We start from the raw sequence: 9040 nt of genomic DNA, 5'->3' as shown, positions 1-9040 counted from the left end.
AACAATAGCTACACTTTCTTTCAGAAAATTCAACCAAAGATAACTTATCAGTAATTAAATCTACAACTTAAGTCACATAAAATTAATTTTAATAAACAAGGGTTGACTAACATTTAAAAATTATTCAAAATATATACTAATTACAAATAGTAGACGCCAATATTTACGTAAGGTAATATGCAAACTACATAAAATATACATTATGTAAACTAACTACGTATAAATTATATTAAGGAAGTGGCTAGACTAAAATACTATACAGTTCACTTAAAATTTTATTGTTCTAAAGAAATATTGGCTGCTCGTATTTGTTCCAAGTAAAATAAAAATTAATAAGTCTATTTTCACAACTTTGTAATGAGTTTCATGTGTCTTAAGTCTAGCAGACGTTTTGTGGAATATAGTCTTTTTGTATGTGAAAATGTGGAAAGGATGGAGACTTTGGTAATAATTCACGAGACACGAACTTCAAACCTTACCTTTATTAATCTTCAAAGAGGCAGAAAAACCCATTTTGGGCAGAAAATAAGGCAGAAAAACACACAGAAATTTTGTTTTTAATCACAATGTAGCCTGTAATAGCTCCAGTATGTTTTAATAAATTTATTTTATTACAAATGTGTGAAATAATAGAAAACTTTTGATACGAGTAAATTTATTCACAATCAGAACAGATGTATATTTTGTTAATATTACCTTTTAAATTTTAATTTAAATTCTAGGAAAAATTAATTGTTACCATATATTTGATAAAAGTGTGCAATATGATCCAAAAGAACTGGTAAAAAAGCTGACGTTTTCGAAAATTTATTCTACGACGACTGAATTTTGAATGTTTCGTTCCTTATTTATCCCTAGGTAGGGATCAAGTATGTTTCGCATTATCTAATGCTCCATACGTTGCCGGTAACACTGCCGGATTAAGCATAAACGAGGCTTCTGTGGGAAATTCTATCAAACGGATGTGTAATTATTTCTTTTTTAATAGTCTTCGTAAGTAATATATCTAGGAGGTTCTTTTCCAAAAATGTATCTCTCTTCTTCTACTTTTCTTGTATTGGTCCACTTTATCATTTTGTTTTCGTTAGTCTTTGATAAGCAACCTGAAGCTCGACAATCACCAAGGGGGCCCCTACACGAGACCTGTAAAATTTTTTACTTTTGTTATCATTAAGGCAGCCGAATTTCTGTGCAAATAAAAATTACATTCTATAAAACTAAATCATACTAAAGCTATGGCCGCAATCTAATAATTTAAAAAAATGACTTTTTGAAATTTTTAGAATAATATGTTCGCAACAGAAATAGTGTCTTTCAATTATAAATCATTGTTACTAAAAGGCATGACATTAACATGAAAAATTATATTAAAAACTTATAAGGATTTTAAAATACGTAATTTTCGTAACTTTTCCGGAATACGCAGTAGTAAACGTAGTAAACGCAACCTATCTGTGAAGCTAGATGCACTTCCATTTTACATAGGTAATTTCAATAAGAATAGAAATATTCTAAATCTTCCTGTTCTGAAATCAATATGTGATAATGTAACGATATGATCATAAAAAAAATGTTTAATTTATTTCAGGCCCAATGTTTGCGAAACCTGATTATTTTCAACATGTTCAAGAAGAAATTACTACGCATTTCAAAAATGCGTAGTAATTGCTTAAAACATGCACATGTCTGTATAGTATTAGTGCTATCAAGGAGCTTTTTACTTGGACAAACTGCTCTTGAACTAGAATTACTCGAGCTCATCTAAATTGGATGGTATTTATCTAAACAACTTGTGTTACTACGTAACATACAACACTTGTCACAATAGATCTTGTAAGATTCGAATCACAATACAATCACAAGTTTCAGTCGAGTCAAATGGTGAGTGAGCTCATGTGACTTAACGACATAAGATTTTTTTCATAAACAATCAATTTCATCGATGTGGCTTGACTTATTGAAAATTATACGTTTTCGTTAAATTTTCCATTTCCAACGTGGATTATATACATGTTTACTTAAAATGTTTTTGTTTACCCCTTTAATTTTCATATTTGAAATGCTGAGACCTGCTTTTCATTTTAAGTACATACTTACCTACTGAAACACACAGTAATTATGTAACTAATATAACACACATGGTAACAACAAAAGCTACACTAGAAGATCGCGTAAATCATTTCACAATAAGAACACGTTAATATGATAAAATAATTTCATTCACATATTAAGTTGATTATATGATTTTAAATATACGACCAATGAGGTGGGTTTGAGGATGCTATATGCTTTGGTTTGGTTTGGTTTGGTTATGGTTATAACAATAACTTGACGTCGATATGTGTGAGAATCTCTCTGTCTTTTCACTCCCTCACTCTTGTCTTTCTAGCTAACAGCTAGTAGCTAACTAACCAACTTGCCATGCATAAGGGTAATATCATGATTGGGTTGATGATTTTCCTTGATTATTTAAAGGTAGGTGAAATTGTATTCACAGGATGTTGCTGAACTAACTTCTTTCGTTTGATTTAAAAGAAATATACGAGCTGGCATAATTTTTGAACATAAAGTATATTTTGATTGTACATACATTAAGTTTATGAAAATGAGTTTTAGTTGAAAATTATTTGAATTGTTTTGGTAGAATAGCTTTTTACATTTGACTTTTCTTTTATGCATTTACCTACCCGATCAAGTGTCTACTATTATTTTATAAGACTTGACTTGTTCTGTATAACATTTGTATTGTGGAAAAAAGAATCAATAAATGATTTAGAAGCGGTACACTTTCATCACGCTTGGATTGATTTTGCCAGAAGGGTTGATTTAGAAACTCGAGCTTTTCTTTGAGGATCTTTTAAGAGCAGGTACTCAATTTCAAAAGTCTTAGCCAATTGCCACTATCGTTAAACAACGTTAAACATAGTTAAATTTTCATGTTGGAAAAAAATGAATGCTTGGGAAATAACTAAGCAAATCTTTACACGTTACGAATTTCGCCTCTTAAAGAACTTTTCCTGAGAATTGACTTGTAGTTATAAAATGTAAAGATATGAAAAGAATCGGATTGGCAACATTTAAAAATAAGACAAAAATGCAAATCAGACCTCTTCTTACAAATTTGGGACACGTTAAAATAAATTTACTATCGTATCGGCCATTATTAAATCTGATAAATGAAGTCATATATTTACATTGTTGCCAGTACAAAAGTGAAGCATGATCGCGTAGGTATCTAGAAATGTTCAAAAAACCGATTATTATCAAATTTATGCTTATCAAACGAATAAACACAATATGTGGAATGGACCAATGTTCTTTGTCGAAATTGAATGCAGAGACATCTACTAGTTTACTAGTCAGTATGAGTTCCGCTCGTTCGTTCGAATTGTAGAAAACATTGGTAGCGGAGTTGATGACAGAAATTTTCACACAACTTGAGCAAGAACATATTTTATCGATGGTACTGACCCAAAACATGAGGAAGTCATATCCGTTGCAAGGTCCAGCAGTAGGGCTCGAAACATCGAGGAGGGGGATTGTAAATGTACAATTTGACCCAAGATGAAACTTATTTTTAACGATTAATTGAAGTCAAAGAAACGACAAAAGTCTTCCATTCGAAATATGTTGTAAAATGCGTCTTCCCAGGTGTTAGGCAAAAATAATTTTAAAATGTGCGAACTGACCAAGGTTGAGCTTTTGTCAGTAGATAGTTGGTGTAATAAGTAAGCGAAAAATCGTCGTCTTCCATTAAATTGCAGCTGCAAAATTAATTTAATCGAAGGCGATGATTTTCGTTTACTTATTTCACCAACTATCTACTGACAAAACCTCAACCTTCGTCAATTTGTACGTTTTAAAATTATTTTTGCAATGACTAACATTTTGTACTATGGATAAAATGTGTTCTCAACCTTGCTCAAATGATGACACGAAAACTGTCACCAGCTTCCTTACTAATAGCGTATTCTGATATTAATAATTAAGGAAAGTATAGGTACCCCCTAATTTATTATAAGCCTAAAAGATTTAGGTTTTTCAACTAAAATGTTGGTGCTCGTACAAGCAAAAAAGGAAAAAAAACTTTACGTAAAATAAACCTAAATAGCCTTTGATCACATATCTTTACCGTCTCCATCAAGAAACCAGTATTCAATCTTAGCAAAATGATCCAAGAAATCACATTTTCTTGACAATTTCATCCTGTATAAGTATATGAAATACATGGTGGTTTGTATGTGGTGGTGTTATAATGTAAATTAACGCTGCTGAATAAAACCACATATATACATATATCTCGTATCTACTTAAACTACACAATATGATGACGATTTTAAGGGTGATGATGAAGCTTCGTCGACTTCGCCACGGTATAGAACTCTAGCTCCTCACTATGCCTTGCTTGTTGTTCGGCGTCGTCATCATCTAAGAGAAATGATATGCATGTTTGTGCTTATATAATACTCTATATAACATATGCTTTTATCTAAATTAAACATAGAGAACCCGTGCAATTTTCATTTCCTGATACTGAAGTGAAGAGATGTTATCCTTCAGGATGTTTGCCCCTTTTCTCTCTGTATATATATACCGTACGTTCTCATATTTATATAGAAAAGAGTCCTGTAACTTACTGCTGTGTATTTGTGGGTGTTGAGAATATCTCGCTTGCTACTGTCGTGTAAGTTAACACGCTTATAAAACGTATGTTTCATATTTTAACTGGTTTATAAAATAAACGTAAAGTCGTGATATCATAATATATTATGGGCTATTGAATATTTATGTTAACAAAACTCTATACTCGAGAAACTTTATTTAAACTTACTAAAAAATAGTCATTTTTAATATTTATTACGCGAGATTCATATAAACGAATTCAGCTGCTTAAAATGGCCTGCTTCTAATAACTGATTTCCCAAACAAAAATTTTCTAATTTCTTTATTTTATCTTTTCATATATTATTTGTTGATTTTGTAAATAAAAACGTGTGCTAACTAATTATGTTCTGCGAACATTTCCTAAGAGATCTAAAACGAAGCAGGCCTAAGCAAATATAGACTACAAGTGACATTTTCAAAAATTAAAAAAACCCCGACAAATTTTTCGGGTACGGAACCCTCGCCTCGCACGTGAAACATATCTTAGAACATTCTCGATTAAATTTCTTTTTCCTTAAAGCCTTCTTTAAACTGAGCCGATTTTCAATATCATCGCCAATTTTTTAGTTTTTCGGCTACGGAATCCTAAAATCGCACTAGAATAACTAAGAACATCCCCCATTAAATTACCTTTCAAACGAAACGAAAAAAATCAAAATCTGTTCATCTCTTTAGGCGCTACGATGCCACAGACAGGCAGACACACACACATAGCGGTCAAACTTATGACACATCTTAATAACTAAAGTCAGAAAAAGTTGACTAAACTATCTACCCGTAAATCACTTATAAATGATAAAGTTTATAAATTTTCGACGGGAAAAAATGAATAATATGGTCGAGCTAGATTACTTGGATTGTCTTAATTGGATTTACTATGTTATATCCTTATCGAATAAAGTCGTGATTATTTGAATTCCAGTTTTTATTTTCCTTGGTTAATTTTTAATACTCCATCAATTATAACTGACATAAAATATTTTTCATCGATATTATGGGTTTTCATCGGTTATTTTGCTCTAGTTAGTTTTATATAACATCAAGTCAACGGTAAATCAGTGCTGTAATCGTAATAAAAAAGCAGAGATATACAAGGTATATAGCCTGTAAAAATCAAAAGGTACACCTTATATATCGAAAGTGAGTTTTTTTTTATTCAATTTCCAACTAGTACATCCGGTACCCGATAATTTGTCAGATCAGACTTCAGAATATACCCTGTATTCTACCGTTCTACCGATGGTGCCTTTGGTTATGTTGTTATCGACCCAATTCAGCCCTGAAATCAAATCAAAGATAACTGTCGTTGGTTATTTCCAGACATGTGGCTGGCTAAACACGCTTTTAGTTAGTAATCTGTCTTCGTTGAATATGTGATTATTTTTACTTGATGATCTTAAGAAAAAAATTTAAGTCTAAGTCTAGTATTTAAACCAAACATTCTTTTTATGTATCGACTACGGCCGTAAGAGATTTATAAAGAAATAAATAAATAAATTCTCCAATCCCATGTTAAAGCGATTTTATTAAAAGAAATCATCGTTTTTGGTAAATACAAAATAAAATTTTTGAATTTCGTAACTCTTAATGGTATGGTTTTCCAAAAACTAAAATGCTTTTTGATCATATTTGGAAATTTTATGAATTACAGAATTTTGACTTACTGTGTTAATTTTAGTAAAACTTAACTTAGTCTTAATAAATAAAATGATTGAGTTATCTATCGATAAAACTAATGGACGAAAAGTTGCCTTTCTTGAGTATAAGTTACTTTGCGTGTAGTTCCGTTGGGCAGGTAAATATTTTGTGAATTAGTGTGCAAAATCCTAAAAACTGTATCTTCTTCTCTAAATTTTTTTCGCTTTATTAGTTCTTGCTCCAATGCGTGGTGCTCATATGAGTTACAATGGATTAAATTAATTTATTTCCCTCCTGCACACTGGAAAAAGGTAATTTTAGTCTTCTATTTGAAAATGAACTATTTCATAAAAATAATTATTTTTTAAAGTAGAATTAAAAATAACTCTGAAGATACCTACACTTGGCCCTTTGGCAGGCCACATTTTTTTGTTCTTTTTGGTGGCTAGCCTTGTACATCAGGATGTTACAATAATAACCAGTACCGAACGCAACAAATTACCTAATTATCTTTAATAAAGGCAAATAGACGCATGTTAAAATAAATTAAGACTGCAGGGTAGTTACTTGAAACTAGTTTTAAGAATCGACGACACTCACTAAATTAATTAAGTATTGAATGTCAAAAAAAGCTACTAAAATTATGAATTTTTTTTTTAAATAAAAAATATTCCACCCCGACAGAAAATCACTGTCTCTACTAAATTTCTAGCCAAGAAGGATTATTACCTAAGCAAGACAGACAAATACGTAATACTATAATCCTACAGATAGCATAACAAAACAACCCCATCCTTTTCTACCTGTGTAATCAATGGCAACAGTTTTCTTTTTTGTTCGCAACATCCAAAAAATTGAACCGATTATTGTTTGTTTTTCGGGTCCCGTCTAGGTGTCGAGTCATCATTGTGTTTGAAACAAACAAGCATATAGACATATTATGAAAAATATGAATATATAATTTTTATGAGAGGAACTTTTTTTTTATATTTTTATTATTTGAACAAAAGAAAGTAATTTTAAAGTCAAAAAGTCACAATTTTTAAATAATAGACAAATTATTGTTGTTACCTGAGTCTTGTACATATGAAATTTTTGTAAACAAATCTGTTGTTGGATAATTACTCCCCCATTTTAACCACACTTAATCCTTATTGTATGCCATAAAATTATTTATTTTTACAGTAAAACATATTTATGTATTTTATGCTAATAATCGAAATATTTTTTTTATTCCAACGTAACATACTCTTACCGCTAAAAAGTTTTAAGAACTAATGCGAATTGTTGGTGCAAAATGAAATTAACTATGAATATATGCGTTTAAGAAATGTTTTTGAGACTACGAAAGAGCTTTCTAAATTGACATTTAAAGTTTTTCATTAAGGCTATTTTCAGATAAAGGTATTCATCAAAGTAATATTTTGTAATCTTGGGTACATCAAATCAGAAAAGTATATAGGTAACACTAAATTTCACAATCTACATCAATCTTAATGCATTGTGACGGCATATTATAGACCATATTTTTCATTTCTGCTTGCAAGATGTTGATAATTATTTCAGTATAGAATAAAATTAGGAAAAATTTTCGAGTGATATATGGAGATAGTACATCGGAAATTTCTTTCAAGCTTTACCTTTTCCGATGGTGAATTCAATGGAAGAAACAATAGAGAGAGTTGACTCAATTGTTTTGCAAAATAAATAATTAATTATTAGATTTGTTAGTCTCACGAATATCTCGCAAATTTTGCATCACTTTAATAAAATTTTATATGCCTCCTTCACGTTCTTGCGAAGAAGCATGAAGTCAAACGCGGACTGAGAATGTGGAAGTGATACTTGTGGTGTCTTGCTTGTCCTTGCCTGGTCTTGTTTAACTTCGTAAAAAAGTGGCTGATTTTATCCAAAGAGGTTATATATTATAGAGGCTTAAAAGCATGAATTATTGACCGCTAAAAAAGGGCCCTGCATCGCTCTTTGTATCGCAGCCTGACAAAGCGCGAATATTAATATATTGAGTTATTGTATAAACACGTGCATGTCTGTGAATTTCATAGAATTAATATAAGACAGACGAAGACAGCTATACGCGTACTACATTTAGGTCTCTCTCTATGATGATCAACCGTTTGGATGGCCACATTACGGTTTTATGTTATTACTTCTAAAATTTTATCCAAGTAAAAGGCAACACGAGTCATCCACGCAAGTACAGGCGAGTATCTTATCCACATTCTCGTGGTTATTTGTATAGTTCAGTAGCTATTGTGGTTTGTATACAACCTCATTATTCTTTAGTTTTGTTACCACCTACCGCCGAAGCTCTTGCTACGTTGGTGTCAGTCATAGCAATAAGACACTCGCAAAGTAAGGCGGGAGTATGGTAATGAGTGCTCCATTTTGGCTAATTTTGGTGTACTCGGCGAGTTCCCCGCGAAAGTGTGGGCGGGGATATGCACTTTTTAGCTACCTCCGAGGCAGAAGGGAGAAAAAAGTGGTATCCTGACCTGCCATCAGTTCACTGTCTGTTATTTAAATATAAAGATGTCAGTCCTTTCTTGCGACAAAATTTGCTGATATTTTTATATCTGAGCAGTGCAATTGCTTTCGTCTCTACAACATTTAAATATTTTTAGAAGTATATTACAAGGTTTACTGTAATTAGGAAGAATCAAATAAACTATGTACTTTTACCTAATGTGTATTAAAATATGCAAAAATAAAATGATTT

Source organism: Chrysoperla carnea, chromosome 1, assembly GCF_905475395.1.
Source record: "Chrysoperla carnea chromosome 1, inChrCarn1.1, whole genome shotgun sequence".
NCBI lineage: Eukaryota > Metazoa > Arthropoda > Insecta > Neuroptera > Chrysopidae > Chrysoperla > Chrysoperla carnea.
Note: the sequence above shows the minus strand (reverse complement) of the source record.